General features: G+C 39.6%; 1 long non-coding RNA gene across 5 annotated transcripts; it reads right to left on the reverse strand.

The window, feature by feature from the left end:
• Positions 1-1,370: 1,370 nt before the first annotated feature.
• On the reverse strand, positions 1,371-23,390 carry LOC110129144 (uncharacterized). 5 transcript variants are annotated; one of them, XR_011488436.1, is made up of 3 exons: positions 22,822-23,390; positions 1,944-11,882; positions 1,371-1,769 (listed from the first exon to the last, which is right to left on the reverse strand). It is a non-coding gene; the product is annotated as an uncharacterized lncRNA (long non-coding RNA). The 5 variants fall into 5 exon arrangements; XR_011488431.1 differs by having other exon boundaries at positions 1,944-17,428; XR_011488432.1 differs by having other exon boundaries at positions 1,944-10,902; positions 11,727-23,390.
• Positions 23,391-23,411: the final 21 nt, after the last annotated feature.

Below are 23,411 nucleotides of genomic sequence, written 5' to 3' on the forward strand. Positions count from 1 at the left end.
GAGCCAAAAGGTAATTTACGAGACTGTTTTCAGTGTTATGCTGTAAACATTTCAAATTTCAGCAAATCCAGAGAGATATACCTGCGTTGTATATTTCACTACCAAAATGTGGTCAGGACATTCCTGTTCACAAAAGAAGCTGTGCAGTGCTGGACATCTGGTTTTTAAGTGAACACTCGTGAACAACCGCCTCCAATCAGCTCACTGGCTCCACTGCTGGGGTATAGCCTGTAGCTAATGTGTCCACAGCCACAGAGCAAAGAGGGGTCAGACAGGCACTTGTCCTTACAGTTCAGGCCAATTTCACATGACAGTGGCCTGTAAAAATGTACAGAAGAAAAATCATCTCATTCATATGGCACGGCAAAGAACTGAGTCGCAACCATGTGTTGGTTCAGATTCAAAGCTTTTGAGAGAAAAAATACAGGCCAAATAATAACCCTGTCTGGTGGCACTTTTCTAGTCTAATTCTATAGCATAAATTATGGGGTGGAATTTATGAAGATAAAAATTTTAAAAAGAAAAAAAAAGGCTGATATGTTTTATTTTCAATAGCAACATTTACAACAAATGACAAATTATATCCTTAGTAAATATTTAAATTTATTAAACTAGAAATTTTGAATTTCAACTTAAAATTATGTAAGGAGGGGAATCGTTTTTCAAATTCTTTTAGACACACACACACGCCTGAGGATCACTGTTCTAATCTATAAATACTGGACTCCCAATCATCTCCACCCCTGTGGGCGACTTTGAGTGAGCACTCCAATCTGGGCTTAAAGTGGGAGGTGAGGGCGGGGGGAACGACTGATGGGAGGGTGAGACGAAGGAAGGTAGGCAGAATCGAACCCGCAATGAGTATCTGCTGAGGCCTCTGCTCAATGTGGCCTTGTTCCTGGTGGCTGGAACTGCTGCTATCCTGTCCTTTGTTACCAAACTCACCACCAGGTCAGCAAAGGATGAGGGAGCTCTGAGGATCAGGGGCCTTCAACTCACAACCGAATCATCCCAGGTGACCAGCGCAGTTCAGTTCTGTGTTATGACTGAGAAAGTCAGAGCTTTGTCCCTGTTGTTTCTCCCCCTCCCCCTGTACACTGCCTTTAAACCTACTAGAGTGTACCTGGCACTGCTGTGTTCTGCTGACTCCACACACACTTGAAAATGAGTGTTGACTACCAAGTACAGAAATGGTAAAAACTGGTCTGCCAGAGCCGGAGAACCTGGCAGAAAGGGTATTTCCCACTCTTGGTGAGCTGTATGTACATTTTCTCCTCAGGTAGATATGGGGGGAACCAAAGATGCTAAACTTCGTCATCTCACTCTCTCACTTTAAGAAATAATCTCAGACACCACCAAAGTGACACGACTCATTTCTGTGCAGAGTGCCTGCTTTTATTGCCTTTTTTTGAGGGGCTTCTCACACCCTGCTGATTTTAATAACCAGCATTTGTGTCCCATGTTTCACGTCAGTGTCTACGCAGTTGGCCATTTCTCCGCAGCCAGGACTCTAGATGTAGCAGATTGTTCTCAGGTCTCTGAAGCTTGCTCTGCAGGCGCTGTTTGCTTAGGTCTTATCTCGGAGTGGTGTCGTTCTACAGGGGCTGTTAGGCCTGGCCTGGCTGCTTTTGGCTCTCAGTCTATGGGACTGGCTGAAGCTTGGCCCTTCTTGTTCTCTTTTGTCTTCTCATAGTTATAACTTTTGAGGAGTACTTTTTTCTTGAACACACATGAAGTGGTCTTTTTACCTTCTTATATATCTTCACCACCTGTTAAGGCAATGGTGAGCCCAGAGGTCATTGGTTGGGAGAAGGGTGGGTGGAAAGGGTGGGGGACTAAGGAGGCGGCGTGTGCCAGGCTGGGGCAGGATTATCTCGGGGTGGAGGAGGAGCAGAGGGTATAAATGGGAAAGAAGAGGAGGAGCTTGGGTAGGGTCATCTCACCTTGCCTCCTGATCCAGGCTGAGAGAGGGCCTTCCTTTTCTTCCACCGCTTGGTGCTTGTAGTTTTTGGCTCCCAAGATTTATCGGTCACTTTTGCCATGTTGAAGCCACTCAGTTGTCTACCTGTCTGCCAGGGCTGCCCTCTGTATATATACCTCTCCCCAGGACAATGAGGAGTCACACCTGCTCTGCTCTGTTTGGTCATCAGGACACGCCTGACAGCCAATGGTGGCTCTGGGGAGCTGATACATCATAAAGGACCACTCCTGAGGGACAGAGTGCTGGGGAGGCCCAGATGCCCTGGCTAGAAAAAGTACCCAGTAAAGACCCATTCCTCACTGACCTGCTGCCCCTCCTTATCTCTGCATGTCCTGGTTGTACACAAGGCAGAGAGGGTGTTTTCTCTAAGTCATTCCCCATGGTTCATTCTACCGACTCCCACCCTTTACTGTCAACTAGCATTTGGATATCTTACCTAAAACTAGCAAGATATAGGTATGGCAGCCTGATGTGAAACACCTAGGAATTAGGGAATTGGAGGAAAGTGTTTGAAGCCTGGTGTCCTTCATTGTCAGTCCAGACAAGAAGGCTTTGAAATACAACTCAGGACAAGATGGGTGTGTGTGCATGTGTGTGCACACTAGGGTCACTCATTCCCCCAAAATAAGATTAAAGTTATAAAGTAAGATTAAATGAGGTATCTATCTACCTACCTACCTATGTTTATGGGTATTGCATGTGAATACCTTTGGAGATCGGATGGAAATTCTTGTAATAAAATTAATCTTCAAAGAATCAGGGATTTTTAACTTCAAATTTTGGGATGGCCTATAAGCAGAGATCAGAAGTAGAAGCCTCCCCAGACCAGAGCTTACCTTCCTCCCTGTCTGTACCGTCCCCTCTACCTACAGCGATAATGACAAATCTATGGACAGAAGGTAGATTAGTGATTGATTAGGGTTGGCAGCAGAGTGGGAGAAATAGGAGGTGACTGCTAATGGTATGTGGTTTCTCTGGGGTGATGAAAATGTTCTGCAATTAGATTGTTGGGATGGTTACACACTTTGTGAGTAGGCTAAAAATCACTGAATTGTTAATATGCTAAAAATCTCTAGAGTATGATTTATTTATATTAAAATATGACTTTAACCACAATTCTGATTCAAATTAGCTGACTGATAATGCATATTTATCTCTTTCCCCTCAAGAGGCCATAACACAATGACAATAAAAATTTATAAACCACAACATGAAGAGAATGGTGGAGGTCATACATGCCTGAGAGAGTAAAATTTCTAGAAAAAGGAAAACTTGTGGAGACCTTAGCTACTGAAACAAGAGAGCAGGGAACAGTGCAGCAGAGAAAAGCAGAGTGTCATCGAGGAGACAGCCACTCCTTTCTGCAGAACCTGGAAGTATCTCAGTATGTGGTAGTTTAATCACTAAGTCATGTCCTGCTCTTGTGAACCCATGGACTGTAGCCCGCCAAGCTCCTCTGTCCATAGGATTTCTCAGGTAAGAATGCTGGAGTGGGTTGCCATTTCCTTCTCCAGGGGATCTTCCTGACCCAGGGACTGAACCTCTGTCTCTTGCATTGCAGGCAGATTCTTTACCAATTGAGCCAGCAGGGAAGCCCAGTGAATATAAGTAGCCAGGAACTCAGAAGGATGATCTTGATACTCCTCTACAAGCTATGTAGATGGTTTAGGAATGCGGGAGGAGGGAGAGACTAGGGCAGTAATCTGGTTTTTAATTATTTTGGTTACTATTATTATTGCAGAAGAGGCCTGTCCACCTGGAGCTAGTGTTCCTTTAAGATCCAGGAGAATAAATCGGCAGTTTATAGGAACAGACTGAGCTGCCTCATTAAAAAGGTTTTAGTGACTGGCACATCCCAAGACAAAATTTGCCTTCACATGGAAAACTTGGTCTACTGCATCAAATAAATTTTTTAATTTTTTTATTTTTTTTGGTCTACTGCATCAAATAAATTTAAGTCTTGCTACAGTTTCATTTTCTTTTACAGATTAAAAGAGGTCCAGGCAGCCATGCCAAATTAAATTTTAAAATTCCAACAAAAGAAATTAGCCTTATTTGTCAAGTTTCTAGATGGTAAAACTACATACAATGGGTGGGAATAACATGGGGAAAATGTTTGGTTCAGTTAAAAGAAATAACTTCCTAACCATTGGGGGAATTCAAAAGGAGAACAGACTACTCTGTGAGGTAACAAATCTCCATTCATTGAGAACCTATGTACTGACTGATGTTATTATATAAAACCACCATTAAGACTCGAAGCTCCACTCAAGGTTATTTTCAGTATATGCTGGGGAAAAGTTTTTGTTTTGTCTTAATGTCCTTCTGAGTTCTCTACCAAGCAATCACTCTTTAGTTTCCCAAAGACTTCTCTGCTAGTACCTAGACTCAACTTTGCTGGTCATCCCCTAGAACCGGGGGTAGAGTCCTCACAATAGAAGCTATCCCCTCACAATCATGCCAGAGGAGGTATGAGAGGGGCAAGCTTTCTTAAAAGAAAAAAAAAAAAGTTTTTTTTAGTTTAAGTTGAATGGTTTTATTGAGCATAACAATATTTTAAAAAAAATTTTCCCTTGTTTGTGCTTCTGTATGTGTGGTAAAATGCCTTCAAAAGGGATATTCTCTGGGAGTAAGTTGCTATAGTGTAGTACACAACCAGAATGCCTCTCTGCCTTTTTTCTCCATGGCATTGACTTTTTTTTTTTTTTTTACAAGACCAAGTCTGTTATCTTGTAGAATAATCTGCATTTTAAAATTTTCTTTGTGACTTCATTTAAGATGGTCACTTCCTCAATAAGACCTAGGAGAAACTCTGAAATTACTTTCCTCAAGGGTTTGATTAAATTCTTAAAAGATTAATTTCTTTCCAGGCCTGGTCTGGGGGTTCAGGGGCTATGGTAGTTCTAGGGATAAAAAGATAAACCAGATACATTCACTTTTCTAAGATGCTGATGAAGTAAGATCGGCCCAGTGACCTGGCTTTAACATACATTCAGTGATTTCTGTGGTCTATTTTCTCCACCTCTACTGCACTCATCAATCTGGGTTTCCCTTCTTCCATTTTTAAACCCCAGTAAACAATTTCTCACACAGTTGTGAGTGAGGCGTTACGAAATTAGATCCCCCAGTTTTTTTTTTAAACAGGGTTTGTGAGGTCTAGTCCTTAACTACTTTTCGAACCTCAGCCTGTCCTCATTATATTTATTCAGTCACACAAATATTTCTGCAGTGCCTATTATTTAATTTAAAATACATTGTTCTATATCATTTTTTTAAAACTTTATTTTCTTTGTTGCTGCACTTGGGCTTTCTCTAGTTGTGGTGAGTGGAGGCTACTCTTTGTTGTAGCGTGCAGCCTTCTCACTGCAGGGGCTTTTCTTGTTGCAGAGCACAGGCTCTAGGCACGTGGGCTCTGCAGCTGTGGTGTGTGGGCTCTAGGGTGTGTGGGTTTCCATAGTTGAGGCACACAGGCACACGGGCTTAGCTGCTTCGTGGTCTGTGGAATCTTCTCATACCCGGGACTGAATTCATGTCCCCTGCACTGGCAGGCAGCTTCTTAACCCACTGCTATACCAGAGAAGTCCTAAAATACACTGTTTTAGACAAAAGAGAAAGATCTTTTCCTCATGGAACTTAATGTCCTTTTGTTCCTTGAACAAGCCCAGCTCCCTCCTGAGCCCATCTCAAGGGCTTTTGCCCAAGTTCTTCCCTGCCTAGAATGCTTTTCTTTTCACTTCCCGTTCCTTTTCTGACTGTTCTATTTAAAGTAGTTTCTCTACTTGTGCCGTGGAACTCCATTTGCTTCTTTCATAGCTCATACCAGGGAGTGCGCGCGCGCGTGTGTATAAAGAGGTTTCTTTGTGTGTAATACATCTATTCTGAAAAGCTGGATCACGTTCACCTACTTTGCCAGGCAGAAGAGCCTGGTGGGCTACAGTCCGTGGGGTAGCAAAAGGAGTCGGACATGACTTAGCGACTAAATAACAAATACACTTAAAACTTTTCATAATGACTATCAGCATATCATAGGGGTTCAATAAGCACTGGCTAAAAGAATAAATTGTGACTTTATTCCAGTTGTGACTTTATCCCAAAGGGGATCCAATGCTATCCCCTTTCTATATGGTGCTAATTTTTATAACAAGGTAAGCATATAAAAGGTATACATAGTTTCAAATATTTATCAGCTTACAGCAATATGATTATAAGTCACAGGTGAGAGAAAAAATAACCAGATACTAAACTGGACAAACAGGTTTTTGAGTCCAAAGGTAGCAAAAGTGTAATTAAATGAAAAGAGAGCAAGACCAAAAATTGTTAAAAGAACTGGGGTAAAAGCAGAGAAAGGGAAGTCTCTTAATGAGACCAGAGGACATTATATCTTTCACCAAGTAGATACAGGTTGCAGACTGCTGTGCTAGTCACAAACGAGGGGACCACATTAGAGACGATAGATATAGTCTTAGATTCCAATTACCCTGTGGGAAAGCAAGTTCAGGTATAGGCCCTATGATCATAGGTCAGTAGCATATTTTTTTATTCCTATCACGTAAATTCCTTTTCATCCTGCTAACGTTACACAGTGAATATAAAATATACATTCACAAAATACAGAACTTCCAGGCTAGACATAAGAATCAGAGATTTAAAACATCAAAAGTCAGGCTACCCTGGTGGTCCAGTGGTTAAGAATTCGCCTTGCAATGCAAGGAACATTGGTTCAATCCCTGGCACGGGAAGATCCCACATGCCAGGAAGCAACTAAGTCCCTAAGTTACAACTACTGAGCCTGCACTCTAGAGCCCACGCCCGCAACTACTGAAGCCCGTGGGCTTAGAGCCTGTGCTCCCCGACAGGAGAGGTCACCACAATAAGCTCGCACACCACAACAAAGAGTAGACCCTGCTCCTAGCAACTAGGGAAAACTTGATAAAACTAGTGCAACAACAAAGATCCACCACACCCCACTAATCTTAAAAAAAAAATAAAATCAAAGTTCTATATTCTTTGATGGAGTAAACTGCATAATTATTGTATAATGGGCTTTCACATAAGAATTCATTTGAAGAAAGAATTCTTTTAGAAAGTCTGAAAACTACTTGTCTAAAGGACAGTAGAACTATTACAATAATACAGATTTTTTAAAAAATTAGCATTTCAAAGTGCTATTATTGATTTGCATAAATAAGGCCAAAAATTGCCAAATTTTCCATGTCCTATAAAGACCTAAAATGCCCCAAATATAATATACATAATATACTTTGTACTGACATAACATTAATCAACGTATTGCTGACTTTTGGATCTTGCCGACCTATAAACAGGCTTCAAACGCATAATTTGAATTTAGGGTATCATTCCTGACCTTAAAAACTGTGTTTTGGAACCTCAAGCAAGTGACTAACACATGTCATATATCAAAAGGACTGGTTGTCCTTAATAGTTGAAGATTATGTAGCTAGAATGAGGCATGTTTTACCTGTTGTACTCCTTGCAATTATGATATACTATTAAACTCTTCACAGTTATGACTTCTTTTGGTAGGATCCTGTTTCTGATTTTAGTTCCACTTCTGCCTAATGGGATTAAATACTTTTCTTAAATGTAATTTTTCCCCCTAAAACTGCTGCAAAATTATCACCCTATCTGTTCTGAGCTACAGGTAAGTACTTCCTAAGTCCTTCTGCCTTTAACATAAACTATACCAAACACAAATGAAAAAAATTTATTTGCAAAGTTTAATGTTTTAAAGAAGTACTGGAAGTCAATAAATCAATTCAACATAAGAAATTATTGAATCCTGAGGCTGAATAATTATAGGATATAAATAATTTGAAATCTTAAATATAAACCAACTCTTCTATTGCTTCTCATAATCTAATCAGGGCCTCTAAATGTTTTTAAAATAAACTTTTATTGGAGGACAGCTGTTTCACAAAGTGTTAGTTTCTGCTGTCCAACAAAGTGAACCAGCTACATGTATATGTATATCCGCCCTTTTTTGGATTTCCTTCCCATTCAGTGCACCACAGAGAACACTGAGAAAGTTCTACATAGTAAGTTGTTATTAGTTATCTGTTTTACACGCAGTAGTGTATAGAGCCCCTCAACTTCCTGATCACATAGCATGTACTCATGTTCTAGGGTTGCTGTAACAAAGTGAAGTAGGGGCCCACTCTGTTCTAATACGGAGGCTTTCCTGGTGACTCATATGGTAAAGAATCTGCCGGCAATGCAGGAGACTCGGGTTCAATCCCTGGGTAGGGAAAATTCCCTGGAGAAGGCAATGGCCATCCACACTAGTATTCTTGCCTGGAGAATTCCATGGACAGAGAAGCGTGATGGCTACAGTCCACCGGGTTGCAAAGTCGCACGACTGCGTGACTAACACTATCACTACTCTAATATGACCTCATCTTGACTAGTTACATCAGTAATGACTCTATTTTCAATTGAGGTCACATTCTGAAATACTAGAGGTTAGGATTTCAATATAAATTCTGTGTGTGTGTGGGGGGAGGGACACAATTCAGCCTCTAACACACTGTAATACATATATATTTATGTATTTAGAAATTATTTACATTCAGTACTGCAGTAAGAATTATAGACACTGTAGTCCCTATACAGTTAGAAAATTTAAAAAGACAAGACAAAGATAAAATATACATATTAGTAGTAACATTTCCTTTATGAACCCTAACATGTTGTGTTGCACAATCTGTGGACTATACACAGCTCACCAATTACAAGAACAGTATCATCGTGGCTTGGTACATCCTACCTTCTAACATCTTCCCTCTGCTTACTTAGCCTGTCTCTTCTGTCACCTACCACATACATGGCATTCCAACCAATCTGAAGTATTTGCATGAGCTAGGCCCTTTCTCTGTTCAACAACTCTGTACACGCTGTTTCCTATTGTTGAAATGTGCTCATTCTCTTCACTTCACATGAACACACAGTGAACTCCCAATCATTTTCTGAAATTCAGCTCAAATGTCATCTCTGGAAAGCTTTCACAGACTGTTCTGGGCAGCACAAAGCACTTTTTCAGGGCACGTTGTTCAAATCTCTATTATTGTAAATTCCTATTTGATATACATGTAACACACACACACATATATTTAGATTGAACTGATATTTGAACATTTTGACCTAAAAAAAGATGTAATTTCATGTGGTTCAACTTAATACTTGACAACAAATCCACTGAGAGTATGGAATGTATTTTTCATTTTTATATTTCCAGTGACTATAATGGAGTTTGACAAAAGCATATATATCCTTAGTACATGCTTCTCGAAATTAAGGAAAGGCTTACACACACCTTCCATTTTCAGATTTTCCTGTTCAAGAATGGGTAGATATTGACTTGATCCTTCCTATAGGTTTCATTGGCTTTATTTAGTTTAACAGTATTTTAAATTACTTCCCCTTGCTTTTGTATCTCTGTATATGGAGAAATCTCTTCAAAACAGACACTCATTTTTTAAAAACAGAAGAAGCTATATAAGTTTTGTTTGCAACCAATATAAAAACATTTCACAACTTTACTGTTTTACTTACAAAATATTTTTATGCTTTTGAAAAAATATTTAATTATAAAAAGGAATATAAACAGGAGAGCTATATAAAGATATCAGTTGTATAAAGTAAGTGTGGTATTTTTAATCCAACAATATTTTAGTAAAAGCTAATATAAATCTAATTTTAGAATGTCAAATTTTTCATAATATTATTTGGTTTATAGAAAAGCTGTGATAACTGAAATAACATTTAAGTATTACATGGAGAGTTAAAAGGCAAGGTATGGAGAAGTGTTCAGCTACAGTTAGGAAGCAAGACATGGTGAAGCCTGGGAGAAACTAGCAGGAAGTGTGAGACACAGATGAACATTTTCCATGCTTCCTCATTAAGCACTTAAGTTAACAAAATGCATGCAGTGAGTCTTCAGCATGCCAAGGCAGTCAAGAGCAACACAGTTCAGAGTCTGGCTCTCATCCACTGTAGAGACTCTTCTCCTTTTATGGCACTTCATGTTCCTTATACTCATATTACAAAAAACTTGTTGCAGAGAAAACCACATTAAACATGTCATTATTTCATGTCTTCTAAGTGCTCTTTCCTCAGCCTCAAGTCTTTTTCCATCCTTTTGCCTTCTAGTTTTTAAAAATTCAGCTCAAATATCATCATCTCTGGATTTTCTCCCTCACTTCTCCAGCTAGAGTTGATGATCTGTCTTTTGCATTTTCACTGTATCTAGTGCATGCCATCATTGCATTATTCTAACCACAGTGTGATAATTTAACTGTTGACATCTATTTTCTCAATTATATTATCACACAGTGCTGGGTACACTAGATACTTACTGCCATTTGTTACATAAATAAACTAGTAAGAAATGAAGTGAGAGTCTGGAATAACAAAGCACTGATGAAAAGCTTATTTGGAAACAGAAATTGTGACTACAGAGTGAAGTCTGCCTTGTCTATTGCTATATTCCTAGCATTTAAGTCTACTGCTTGGTACCATGTGGGTGCTTTGGAGGTTCTAGCAGGGGACTGTAACTACTCACATACCCCTGACCAAAGAACAGTCTTCCTTACTAGGGAAGGTTGTCCTCTTTGACTGAGTGTGCAGCTTTGGGAGGGACACACATGGAGAGGTGAGGTGGGAAGTGGACACTTGCCTAGCTAGTCAGATCAGCTGAAACAACCTTGGCAATTAAAGGAGTGACAGATGTTGCAGCCAGACTGCCTTCAGAGCCTGTAAGTATTCACTAACTAAATACTTAATATACATGGAAAATAAGAAAAAGCAGACTAATAATGGAAGATAATTGAAGAAAGGCATCCATAAACAAGTAGTAAGAGAAGCACCTCTAGTTTAAGAGATAGTTATATCAAGGAATAAAGAAGCTGTAAAAAATAATAAGATCATTGGTTAGCAAAAATTTTTTTAAAAAAATTACTAAATATAAATATGAACAAATACTGGGGAAAGAGTCAATATAAGTTCATGTAAATATGATTTATGCTTTCAATTAGAGTGGTCAAAAACATCAGAATGCCCACATAAATAAAAATAACACTGTTCTTTACATCTGCAAAAAATTCCGTATCTTTTGCCATTAATGCATTTATGTTTTCCTGCTTAATGCCTCTACTTTAGGCATCAAAAGTGGTACTTAATCTCCAAACGGAGTTGGTTGTTCATTTACAAGCCTACCATACCACTCATGTCTGACTCTTTGCAACCCAGGGACTGTAGCCCACCAGGCTCCTCTGTCCATGGAATTCTCTAGGCATGAACACTGGAGTGGGTAGCCATTCCCTTCTCCAGGGGATCTTCCCAACCCAGGGATTGAATCCAGGTCTCCCACACTGTGGGCTGATTCTTTACTATCTCAGCCACCAAGGAAGCCCATGACAGCCTACCTGTACTTTATACTGGTGCTGCATTATTTTAGGCTTGCTTTCCTAAGATATACTGAAGTACTTAACTTGGTATCATCATCAAACAATATTTAAGAGGACCGGTGTACCTCTAATACTGAAGCCCATGTACTGACAGTCCACTGTGAAGAAACAGAAGTCACTGAATGTCTTTATCACTAAACTTTTCACATATCAAGGTAATGGGCAAGCTATGCTGGTAGAGTTTGTAAACTCAGATGGCAAGATAAAGACTACAGGACAAACTCCACCCAAGGTTACAAGAATTATACACATGGAAAGCTTACCCTCTTTGCTTGGCACGTGGACTTGTTCATTTATGTTGACAAGGTTTCATGCCTTGGTATTCAGGGTTTCCAGGTACCTGGTTTGTACCTTCTTTTTCTGTCCTCTTTCACTAACTCCCAGTGACATTATTTTAGAACTTAAGTGTTTTCTACTTACTGGAATCAAACACAGGGATGAAACATGTGAAAGACTAGGATTAAAATCCTAAAAATAGCAATTATACTAGACTTAATTAAAGCTTGTGTTGGATTTAAAAGTTAACATTAAAGTGGGCATTTTATGTTTTTTTATTTTTATTTTAGTTGTTTTAGTTATGCATCTATTTTTCAGTCTAATGGTGCACAGAAGCAATAGTTCATCTGACGGGAATCAAGAAAAGCCAGCAGTGGCATCTGAGGCAATATACCTGTTGCTTCATGGCTCTGTTCATTAAATATTCAGAAAAGGTTTTCAAATTAGAATCTGTGAAACTAAAAAGTAAAATCACTTTATGGCAGTCAAAGTTTTGCAATTTTCTAGCTCTACTGACATATGCAGTATTAGCACAAAACTGCTCTGCTGTGGGTCATCTGTTCTGGGAATCTGTTAGACCTGCTTCAGGATGTTTGGGTCACCCAGACTCTGTTACTGAATCATAAAGTGTCTTGAGAGTTCAAGTCACTGTTTTTATAAATCTGTTTGTCCACACCCTCTCCCACTCTCACTCCTTCTCCTATAAATATTCTTGGCCTAGTATGAGATAAAAGCACTTGTGTCTACCAGCAACCAAAAAAACACTGCATCTTCCCCGAATGCGTTATTTCCTAAACATTTAAGTAACTGAAATTTCTAAAATGGCATGACCAATCTTTAGATTTAATAGACTTTTAAAAAGATGTTTTAAGACTTCTGTTTCCTCTTATAAGAGGATACATTAGAAAATCAGTTCAGTGTCAGAATGAATGGGGAATTCCAGTTCAGTTTTCAAAAACACCTTGTAAGGATTTTCAAAACACAGGCTGACATGAAATGTTCACAAACATGAGGCTTACACAAGATACTAAATAAACATCATCTCCCTACCTACAGTGATGGTCTGAAAGTATGGCTGAAACTTATGAAGCAGAGCAGTTACTCTAGAGGTGAGGTTTTCCTGTTCAAGAGCAAAGTAAAGGATAAGTGGCAAAGGAAACTCAAGAACTGGATACAGGGTTGGGTTTCCAATCTAGAAATTCTGAGTTTATCAACTTTCTTTACACCTCTTTGCCACACTTAGTTTTCAAGATTATAATATATACCTAATGCTCTACCCACTAATTCTTAGCTAAAAAGTTCCCGCTTTTCAGAAAACTGACTAGTACTACAAAACTTATGCTTTTCTTTTCAGAGATTTACAACACTGAGTAAGGCTCCTGTCATACATTTTACAAGCTTCCTACCCTTTTCTTAAAAATAAGCACCAAAATGATCTGATGTCTTTCCAAACAAAAATTCTGGCAACAAAATTAATCTCCCAAGAGACGTTATGGATGGTTTTGTTACTCTATTTGGCCCCTTTTATTCTTTCTACATTCTTCCTGCTTGGTGGTGGCTGCTGGCTCTCCCAATGAAGCCTTTAAACAGAGGGCACTCTCTCATCTACAATTATCAGCTTCCCCCAAATGTAAGAACATACTCAAACTGGAAAGACTATGATTGGGCAAGCAGTTAAGCCATATTTGTTATAAAATGATATTCATGGTTAAGAGTTCAACTCGCCTACAATGTTGAGTTAGTAAACTATGGGCTGAAAGTTTTACATTTTGATAGTTAAGGGTCTTTCTTTTTCCTCACATCCAAGTTTCAGGCAGGAGAGAAAGGGGGAAGGGGAAAGAGGCTAAATGCCCTCTCATACTCTTAAATAGCTGTCCTGAAAGCCTTGTCCAGACTTCCAAAACATCACTGTATCCCTAGGAATAAGGAAGGTTGGGCAGTCTATGCTTTTTTTCCCCCAAACTAGGCACATTGCACCTGAATGAAATGAGGTTAGGGTAGAAAGGAAAAAGGGGGAACAAATACTAGCCATCTCTACTACAGACATACTGAATTTGAGGTGCTTTTGACATACCTGTGGAAGATGCTGAAGTGGTTAGGTCACAAACACAAGAGGACCAGGAGGTTTACAGATATACATTGGGAAGCTGTTACTATAAAAATAATTTATCAACATTATGGCTGTTTTTGTCCCTTGGACTGCAAAGAGATCAGATCAGTCCATCCTAAAGGAAATTACCCCTGAAAATTCATTGGAAAGACTGAGGCTGAAGCTGAAGCTCCAATATTTTGGCCACCTGATGCGAAGAGCCCACTAATTAGAAAAGACCATGACACTGGGAAAGACTGAAAGCAGGAGGAGAAGGGGACGACAGGGGCAGGATGGTTGGATGGCATCACCGACTCAATGGACCTGAGTTTGAGCAAGCTCCAGGAGATGGTGAAGGACAGGGAAGCCTGGCATGATCCACTTCATGGGGTCTCAAAGAGTCGGACACGACTGAGTGACTAAACAACAAGAAGGAAGAGGAACAATGTGAGGAAAAAAAGACCCTCAAATTGAAACTTGAGACTCTCTAGAAGAGGCACCTATACACTATCATGAGAAGGAGCTGATATAATGAGCCTAAAATGTTCTTGAGAAACACAAGTGAATAGTGGCAGTTCAATTTGAATGAAACTAAGATCATGGCATCTGGTCCCATCACTTCATGGGAAATAGATGGGGAAACAGTGCAAATAGTGACAGACTTTATTTTGGGGGGCTCCAAAATCACTGCAGATGGTGACTGTAGCCATGAAATTAAAAGATGCTTGCTCCTTGGAAGAAAAGTTACGACCAACCCAGACAGCATATTAAAAAGCAGAGACATTACTTTGCCAACAAAGGTCTGTCTAGTCAAAGCTATGGTTTTTCCAGTAGTTATGTATAGATGTGAGAGTTGGACTATAAAGAAAGCTGAGTGCCAAAGAACTGATGCTTTTGAACTGTGGTGTTGGAGAAGAGTCTTGAGAGTCCCTCGGACTGCAAAGAGACCCAACCAGTCCATCCTAAAGGAAATCAATCCTGAATGTTCATTGGAAGGACTGATGCTGAAGCTGAAGCTCCAATACTTTGGCCACCTGATGCGAAGAGCTGACTCATTTGAAAAGACCCTGATGCTGGGAAAGATTGAAGGCGGGAGGAGCAGGGGATGACAGAGGATGAGATGGTTGAATGGCATCACCGACTCAATGGACATGAGTTTGAGTAAACTCTGGGAGTTGGTGACGGACAGGGAGGCCTGGTGTGCTGCAGTCCATGGGGTTGCAGAGTCGGACACGGCTGAGTTACTGAACTGAACTGAACTGAGTTTGAATGGTAATTCTCTCCTGATGTCCCCATACCCATTCTCTATTTATTAAAAAATTTTATTGTGGATACTAAGAAAGTGAAACTTGTGAAAGTGTTAGTCACTCAATCGTATCTGAGACCTCATAGACTATAGCCCTCCAGGCTCCTCTGTCCAAGGAATTCTCTAGGCAAGAATACTGAAGTGGATAGCCATTCCCTCCTCCAGGGGATCTTCCCAATCCAGTGATCGAACCCAGGTCTCCTGCATCACAGGAAAATTCTTTAGCGTCTAAGCCACCAGGGAGTTGTATATTATCCAGCTAAACAAATGCTGTTTGGGTATTTTAACTTTTTCATGTAATCCAATCTCATAATAATTGTCTTTTTTTTTTAAACAGTTATTTTATTTATATATGCAACAACTCTACTTATAACATATGGTATATCTCAACCCTGGGACCTCAAATAGGTTCTTTCCTACTTCTTAAATTTAAGAATGATTATAATCAGGGTGAGGGAAAGGATTTACATAATCATCACAGAGCCTAGTGTTGATGGATGCCTGAGAAATTAATAGTGAATCTGTAGTTCAATGTGTTCTCTTGTCATATATTTATATGGATGCAAACTTGGTAACAATCTTATTTGTCAATGGAAAAGGCAATAATGTAATGCTATACAGCTTAACAAGTTCCCTGTTCTGTAGTTAATTCCAATAGTTCTTTTAACAGGTTAGGTGTGGATGGATGCAATGCTTGTCAATAGTTGTTTTTTTTTTTTTTTTTTTACGTCAGTAGTATAACGGAAGGCTTTCAGATGAATACAAAGAAACTGGTCTTAGATATTTTATTTTGTTCCAGTTCAAAAAACTTTTTGAAGTTTATTCAGAGTTGCTTAACTCTGAAGATTCTGAAGATAGCTACAGAAGGATCAAAATTGACCCTCATAGTCCTGGTTACTACTCTATTATCCAAATAGACCTTTTCTCCTAAAAGACAAAACTATGTCAGTATTTTTCTTCAGAGTCCTGACCGTCCTTATATGAGGTAAACATCCATAAAATCTCATGGTATAAGCTTGGCATTGTTTGACCTATTCAGATCTGCAGCTAGAGCTATTCTGCACTTTTGGAAATGAGTTACAGAAAGGTATTCTGAGTTGTATAAATTTTCAATGCATCAGTGTGCTAATACACTGAGAAAGAGTGAAACATTTACTAAGAAACTCACTATGACTGAAATGCAATGTAGGTATACCCAGATTCATCAGAAAGCTAAAATTTTTTACTTCTTTGTGTATATACCATTGCATCATCATAGAACTATTCTATCAGTTCCTGGCGAACAACTAAGTTGGTTAATCAAAATTCAGGCTGAGTCATTAATTGATTTATCCATTCAATAAACATTTGGTGAGTGTCTAATGCATATAAGGCATTTTGCTAGAGTCACAACCCAGAGTACTAAACACTATATGATCATGATATTGCTAAATGACAGAGAAACACTGGTGAATAAAAGTGAATAAGAAAGACATGGTCCTTGTTCCCAGAGAGCTTACTGTTTACTGAAGGAGACAGATGATAAAAAGGTAACAATTGTAAAATAATTATAATCTGTGATAGAAAAAAAGAGAATGCTTTGTCAGAGAATAATGAAAAGAGGAAGGCCTGTCATGACATCTGAAAGAAGAGAGTTGGGGTGGGAGGGAGGAAGCATTCCAGGGAAGCAAACAGCCTCGGCCAAGGGTCTGAGGCAGGACTGGGAATGATCAGGGATCACAAAGTCGTGTGACTGATGCAGCAGGAGCAAAGGTCAGTGTGGAAGAGATGTTTACCCTTTCACATGGTATAAAGGGATAAACAACATTCTAAAGCAAGAGTCAGAAAACTATATATTGTAGGTCAAATCTATCCTGCCTGTCTTTATAGTTTTACTGGAACACTGCCCTGCCCATTCATTTATATATCGTCTACGGTGCTTTTGTACAATAAGCAGTAGTTGCTACAGAGACATACAGTAAGCAAAGCCTAAAATATTTACTATCTGGCTCTTTACAGAACAAGTCTGCTGCCTCCTGTACTAAGTGTGGAGTAAATTAGAACTGACAATATGAAAGTTGAAAAGGTCAGGCTTTCCTAAAGCATAGAACCACTCTTTATAACTGGTCAATGCTGATTCACATAAGAAAGACACATAAGGATGAGCAGGTCAATGTTATAGAGGTAGGGCTTTAAGATGTCCATTTCAGAAGGGTAGAAGAGATGTCTTAAAGGTTAATACAGGGTTTCATAAAGCACAAGGACTTTTTATTCAAGGGGGTCAAGAACCTGGACAAGGCCCGAGGATTGTATACCTGCAAAGTAAAAATGCAGTTAGGCTCAGGAGTACTCAAGGACATTATATAAAGAAAAAAACAGTCTAGAAAGATACACTAAGCACTGCTAACATACATTTATTACAGCTAGAAGTTTGCATGTATTTCTTTGCATGACTATGTGCTCAGTCGCTTCAGTTGTGTCTAACTCTTTGTGACCCCCTAAACTACAGCCCGCCAGGCTCCTCTGTCCATGGGATTCTCCAGCCAAGTATACTGGAGTAGGTTTCCTGCTATGCATCTTCCGGACCTGGGATTGAAGCCACAGCCCCAGTATCTCCTTCATTACAGGCAGATTCTTTACCCACTGAGCCACCCGAGAAGCCCATATATTTGCTTAGCATCTATTATTTCTAGAAACTGACAAAGGTATGGTTGTGAGTTAACAAATGAATAAAACTCTTAGAAGCTACCTTAACCAAAGCAACTTTTTTTTAGATTGGAAGTCAGACTAGGCTATCTGACCCACAGATATGTTTGTCTTGTTTTGAGTAGTTTCTTAGGATACCTCATATTAAAAAAAAAAAAAATCAAGGGACTTTCCTGGTGGTCCAGTGGTAGATTCTGTGCTCCCAACACAGGGAGTGCAGGTTTGATCCCTGGTTAAGGAACTAAGATCCCACATGCTGCATGGTGTGGCCAAAAATATATATAAATGAATAAAAAATAAATGCACACTCCCATTCATTAAAACATTTTGAAAAAAAATCTAGATATTTAGCAAGTAGGCTTGCTTCATTTGTATATGGGAATGCTCAGCAATGTACCTTGTAGATATAGATAAGGCATATAATTCTCAGTTTCCAGTCTTCACCACTTCCTATTATATTACATTCAGCCTGCCTTATTATTTTTTTAACCTATCAAGAACATTTGTTTGTAATCTCTGGTCTTCATCTTATCATAAAGACCACAAATCTGTCCTTTCTATACTTCTTTTCAACATTTATTTTCTAACCATGTCCAAGATACTATGCATCCAAATACAAATAACACATCATCCCTGCCCTTGAGGAGCTCTCAGGCTAGAAGCTGAGACCAATGCGTTAAGTGGTCCTAGGCAGAATGATGACAGCACAAAGGAACAATCAGCTCTACTCTGGCAGGTCAGGAAGCACAGTACTAGGGAGATGCTTGAACCCAACCTTGGAGGGGTATTCCAGGCAGAATAGACAGAGCAACAAGGAATGCCACTCTTTTGGCAATTACACATAATTCAGAATAGATGAAAATGTGGAAAGATGCAGGAGGGTGAGAGCGATAGGACTGCTAAGGTTATATCAAGAATGGCTTGTATTTACACTAGAAAGTGTGACTTTTATCCCATATGCCAAAGGGAATTAATGAAGAGACTGTGGCATAATCAGGTTTATATTTTAGAAATATGATTTTGGAAACAGCATGGAGGATGGTTTCTGAAGGAAGACTTCCGGTTGGGAAGGTATCAATGACAAAATCCAAACTGGTTTGAGGCCTGAAGGCAAGAGGCAGCAATAGGAATGGAAAAGAGAAACTGGCTAGAGACAGTGACTGACCAACAAGGGAGATGAGGGGAAAAAAATGTCAATAAAGACTACTCGCAAGCTTGTACTTGAATGATGAGGTGTATAAAAAAATGCAGGAGAATTAATGCATGGGAGGATGAAAATGGGTGGTATTAAATCTGAGGTGTAAGTGGCTACAAACGTGGCGATATCCATTTGGCATCTGGATAAGAGTCAGGAATCGTGTGGCAGGCCAAGGCAGGAGACAAAGACTAGGACACTGTCAGCATTTATGATAAATCAGAAGACACCAAGATGCATAGTATCACAGAGGGGTATGCACAATTAGATAAAGAGCAACTATATATTCCTAAGAATCCCCGACACTTAAATGGAAGAGAGGGAGCAATGCTTAGCAGAGAAGCAGGTAGATGTGGGGCAGGGGTAGCAGTATAAAGATGAAGAGAATCAGAGTACCAGGAATTGAGGTGATGGCAAATGTGTGGTGCAGATTATATACACAGATTCTAGGCTGGATAGAGAAGAAAGTAAAGAAAGGATAAATTTGTGTAGGGTTGCCAGATTTACTGGAAACTAAAAAGGGACATTCGGCTAGATTTGAATTTTAGATAAACAAAGAATACTTTTTCAAGTATAAACTTATCCCAAATATTGTATAATGCATACTTATACTAAACATTTATTCACTGTTTATTTGAATTCAAAATTAACTGGGGGCAGGGGATTAACTGCTTGCTGGGTATCTGAAAATTTAACTGAGTGTCCTATATTTTATCTGGCAATCATAATTAATTGAAAAGGAAAGATGTAGAGACGGGAGTTCTCTGAGGTTACAAGGCAAGGGCATATTGTAGAAAAGTAAGAAAGCTGAATATTAAAGCACTGCAGTTCAGAATTTCAGAGATGGAAGAGTGATGAAAAGGATCAAGAAGGGGTCCATTGGAATTTGTGGCTGAAACAGAATGGAAATGTAAATCCAAAGAGAAACACTGAGACAAGAAGAATAGTACATGGTTCGTTAGTACGGACACTGACTTCAGTTAAAATGATGGTTGGAGGGTAAAGGGGGTGCATATGTATCAAAGTCTTTAATAATAAAGTAGAATATGGGAGAGATTAAAAAATATATATATAGTGTCTGTATTCTTGTCTGACACATGACAGCCAGGTGTCAGACAAGAAGATGGAGAAACAGGGTGAAGGGGAGTATGTTTTCATAGCACTGCTGTTACAGAGGAGGAGTGAAAAGAGATGGGAGAGACGTGAGTAAAAAACAACAAGCAGAAAGAAGTGGGGATGAGAAGAAAAGGAACAAACAAGTTAGTAATCTAGTCCTGACCGATAGAGAAGGCTTCTCTAAGTAAATGAAGCGTAGCTTGAGCTGAGATCCAAAGGATGTGATGTCTTGCAGGTATCTCATATTCATCAGGTGTAAGATCAAAGAGCATCGCAAACTTGTCACATTTTCAGTGTTTCCTAGTTCAATGAATGGTTCCACTGTCTGTCAAGCCATGCAGGTTATAAATATAGGAGGTATTCATGATATCTGCCTCCATTACATCCATTATCCAAACCATCACATAAGCATCAGGCAAAGAGAAAAGCATTCTATGTAGAGGAAACAGCATATGCAATATTCCTAAACTGAAAGATAGTATGGTGCATTCTGGAAATTAAAGACCATTTACTTTGAAATAGAAGAGGAAGTGGCTAGATCATGATGGGTTTTGTAGGTCAATTAAGGATTTTGCTGTTTAAGATCAATGGAAGCCATACATGGGTCTGAAGCAGGAAAGTGTCATGATCAGATTTATGTTTTGGAAAGTGTATTCTGGGTAGAATGGCTGGCAGATTTAAGAAAATTAGAAAAGAAGACCACCAGATAAAAGGCAAGTGCAATTATCCAGGTGAGGGGGTGGTACTTGAAACAGGGTACCAACACTGGACATGGAGAGAAGTGGATGGTTTCAGCGCTAGTTGCTAAGACCTGGTGGCTCAAACAGTAAAGAATCCACCTGCAATGTAGGAGATCCGGGTTCGATCCCTGGGTCGGGAAGATCCCCTGGAGAAGGGAATGGCTACCTACTCCAGTATTGTTGCCTGGAGAATTCCATGGACAGGGGAGCCTGGCGGGCAATGGTCCATGGGGTCACAAAGAGTTGGACACGACTGAGCAACTAACACTTAACACTTAGTGCTAGTAGAGATTAAGCCAGTAGGACTTGGTGATTATAGTAGGAATTCTCTCCTAGTTCAGTGTTGTTAGGAATTATCTAGTTTTGAGGGAATGGCTGACTCCAGGGGAGAGAAGAGAGATAACTGAGCATGTTTTATACCAGTTCTACCCTTAGACTTGGGTAAGGACCCTCCTCCTGCTACAAAGGGCAGGGAGTCCATGAGGTCAAGGGGCCATGTCTGCCAGGAGCATGCACACCTCTTTCAGAGTGGCTAGATTTGAGGGCAGATGGAGCAGCTGATTACCCATCACTATTAGCAGGGGGTTTAGGGATGTGGACATGGCTTGAACATGTTGAGTGAGGTGGGTGAAGATGCTTGGGATGGGAAAAGAATAGTGTAGGTCTGAGGAATGTATAAGTCTGAGAATTCTAAATGTAAACTTGGCCTTCCAGATTATTATTTATGGAGATTTGTGAAGTTAGTAGAATAGAATATATTTTTAATAATACTTTGATGATTCATAACTTAAATATTTAGACACATGGTCTTTGAGCCTCTGTAACCATACTCTTGCTCAGGCTCTAAATTTAGGGTCAAGGCCTGATAAGAGAGTGTAACAGTATAAAAGAGTATAGTGCAAGTAGTAACATATTTAGATGATAGTTCACTTTAGCTGGACCCTTTAAGAGATAAAATTTTCCAGACTTTTGCATGGGTATAAATGGTGTAAATTTCTAGGTGCTATATTAATGCATATAAGAGACTCTTTCCTATATTTGGAGACCCTTTCCTATTTCTGGAGGGCCAGCAGTTATTTTAATTGTAGTGATTTCAATGTGATTTTGAAAAGCTTCTTATATACTGCAGAAGTGTGGAGTGCAGAAGGGATCTTGGTGGTCATGTAATAAAATTTACTCACATAATAAATAAACCAGAAGTTCTGACAGAAAACGAGCACCCTGACAGAAATCACAAAGCTAGTCAATACCACATAATTACCAGCCCCATACTCTTTGTCCACTCTTGAACCAATGTCACTTTTCAGGTAGATATCTACTGCCAGTCAATTCCAAAAGTTTACATATGCTTTTATTGTTTTGCATTTTAAAAAGTACAGTAAATACTTTTCATTACTTTAAAAATTCGAGGTACCTCAAAAAAGTCTATAAAGCAATATTAAGTTTTGACTCCAAAATATTCTTAAAATCAACCCCCTTGACCCCTCAAAAGTGAACACAAAATTAAGAATTCCAACTTCATGAACTCACAAGAAGTGGTAATTCTGGAAAGTTAATTGTTTTCTACAAAGTCACAGGCAACTTAGGGCACCTTTTGGGACTCAAAATATTCTCTTATCTGGTCACCTACTCGTTTGACTACTTTTATTTTTATATATCTATTTCTTTGACTTTTTGGTCTCATGTAAGACCTTGGAATAAAATTATAATCGCACTCTTCACTTTGGTTGCAATTACTGTAACCCATCTCCTCAAATTCTTTATCTTCTAAGCTACAAATGAAAGCACACATTTACAAAACATCACTCAGACTGCTAACTAAACGCTAAAATACAGACACACACATACACAAAATCTCTTTTCAAACATCTATAAACATCGCTATTGAATTTTTCTTAGGAGTATCTGAGTTATAATAGTTAACAGAGAAATTTCTCTAGGAGAGTCTTACCTTCAAGCTGGATAGTAATCCGAAAGTTCTAGGTTTGCAGGAAGTTATTTCCCTCAAAGCATTAAAGATGATCATAGCAAGACGGTAAAGCATCTTGTCAGGACACCAAGCGACCTTTAGCCCCTCCCATCAACCGACTACTGCCTAACAGAAGGAAGGATTTAATTTCCGGCAAAATTTTCTCCTCAGAGCTGAGAATCTGCGAAATTCGGCTTTTTGAGGGGGAAGAGAGAGGGAGGGACCAAAACGACCCCAGAGGAAAAAGAGGGGAAAGTGGTACAAGACAAAGTCGTCGAGGCAGAGACGAGCGAGACCTGGGTTCGGACTGACTCAGGGTCTGGAGTTAAGGTTCCTCTCAGACATTCACTGGGCCCCCGAGTTCACGCGGGCGGCAACTCGAAGACCCTCCCCTCACAGCTTGCTCCGCCACTAACTACGCCCGGGGAACCTGTGACCTCCAAAATGGGTATGCTAGGCGATTCCCCACACAACTTCGGCTGGAGACTCGCGCTTTTGATTGGTTCTTGGAGATATCCCTCAGCGTGGCTCGACCAATGGAGGGCCAGACCGCTCCGCCCCTTCCCCGCCCC

This window comes from Odocoileus virginianus, chromosome 1 (assembly GCF_023699985.2).
Source record: "Odocoileus virginianus isolate 20LAN1187 ecotype Illinois chromosome 1, Ovbor_1.2, whole genome shotgun sequence".
Classification (NCBI taxonomy): Eukaryota; Metazoa; Chordata; class Mammalia; order Artiodactyla; family Cervidae; genus Odocoileus; species Odocoileus virginianus.